This window comes from Schistocerca piceifrons, chromosome 4, assembly GCF_021461385.2.
Source record: "Schistocerca piceifrons isolate TAMUIC-IGC-003096 chromosome 4, iqSchPice1.1, whole genome shotgun sequence".
Classification (NCBI taxonomy): domain Eukaryota; kingdom Metazoa; phylum Arthropoda; class Insecta; order Orthoptera; family Acrididae; genus Schistocerca; species Schistocerca piceifrons.
This window is the reverse complement of record NC_060141.1, coordinates 75,798,040-75,799,708: the sequence shown is the minus strand read 5'-3', so window position 1 is coordinate 75,799,708 and position 1,669 is coordinate 75,798,040. Positions and strand designations below refer to the sequence as shown.

Below are 1,669 nucleotides of genomic sequence, written 5' to 3'. Positions count from 1 at the left end.
GAAACAGTCATCAATGATTTTGTATCACAACTTATTTTGCTGTTTGAATGTTCTGAAACCATCACAACAGATCACAGAAGTAATTTCTTGTCATCTCTTTTCATGTAGGTTTGCTGATTATAAAAAAATAAAGAGGTAATGAACTGCTCCCTTTGTGTGGGGAATGTGTATAAACCTGATCTCAAAACAGTATCATATTATCAGAATGGGATTTTCACTCTGCAGTGGAGTGTGCGCTGATATGAAACTTCCTGGCAGATTAAAACTGTGTGCCGGACCGAGACTCGAACTCGGGACCTTTGCCTTTCGCGGGCAAGTGCTCTACCAACTGAGCTACCCGAGCATGACTCACGCCCTATCCTCACAGCTTTACTTCCACCAGTACCTTGCCTCCTACCCTCCAAACTTTACATAAGCTCTCCTGCGAACCTTGCAGAACTTGCACACCTGAAAGAAAGGATATTGCGGAGACATGGCTTAGCCACAGCCTGGGGGATGTTTCAACCTACATTACAAGTGAAACATGAAAGGGACATTCTGCAGTTTTGTACCATTACCTACAACAGTTATGAACATTTGTGTGGATAGAATGTAATGACTTTTGACCGTGTTGAGAGTTTCGGTAATGAGTTCAATATTTCCTCACACCAACAAGACAATATTTTGCCAATTATTTCAGGTCAACACGGCCCAGCCAGATCACAGGGATCTCATCTGCTGTCACCCTCAGACCATACATCCCCTGGCACCAGTGAAAAAATTTCTGTGGATGATATATGCAACTGTGCTTTCACCGTAAACTACTGTGCTTCCACATGGTTCACGATCATTGAATTCACACTATACAGCCACAGCATCTCTGATGATACATTTAAGTTTGTAGTCTTATTGAGCAATATAGGGAAGCGTGTCTACATCATCAATGACATCATACAGGCACCTCCAGCTGATGGCAAATTTGATGCTATGAAGGCAGCTTTGCTCCAGCGACTCACCAAGACACCAGAGCAAACGCTGCATAAACTAATGTATGAGGAAAGATTGGACAACAGGACTCAGTTTCAATGTTGGAGACATCACCATACATCAATCATGTTGACTCACATGCCAGTCATGCTATGATTCGGATACTGTTGGCAGTGATCACATATGAAAACAAAGTAATGGAAAGCAAATTAGTTCTGGCTGACAGATTTTTTGCTGTCCTACAACAACGAAAATACACAGATGTGAAAGATAACAATGACCATTGCCCATACATTCCTGGTATGCCCCACTGCTCACAGCCACAAGCAGCCGAGGCAACCTGAGGGATCACATACAGTTATGAAAGAAATAACATTAGCTCCCGCCACTGACCTTCAGCTAGCCTCTACAGTCACGCTCACAGCTGACAATAGCGTTGCTCACACAGATGAGGGAACATGACAGCAGCCGTGTTGGTTCCACCATTGCTTTGGTGACAGGCCCTGCAGCTGCTCCATACCGAGCAGCTGTCCCAAAACAAACACTCGCTTCAGTCATCTACAGCTGAAACACATGGGTCAAACTAATTATTTCCCATTTCTGAATGACAGTGTTAGACTGTACGTGTTAGAAAACTCAACAAATCAATACTTCTTGACCAATCAACTTGGAAGTCAGCACCATTCCCAGAGAGAAATCAGTA

The 1,669-nt window shown here is 43.4% G+C and overlaps 1 non-coding gene across 1 annotated transcript; it reads right to left on the bottom strand.

Annotated features, from left to right (window-relative positions):
* Positions 1–269: 269 nt before the first annotated feature.
* Trnas-cga lies at positions 270–344 on the bottom strand. Its single transcript has one exon. It is a non-coding gene; the product is annotated as a tRNA-Ser (tRNA).
* Between the last annotated feature and the right edge of the window lie 1,325 nt (positions 345–1,669).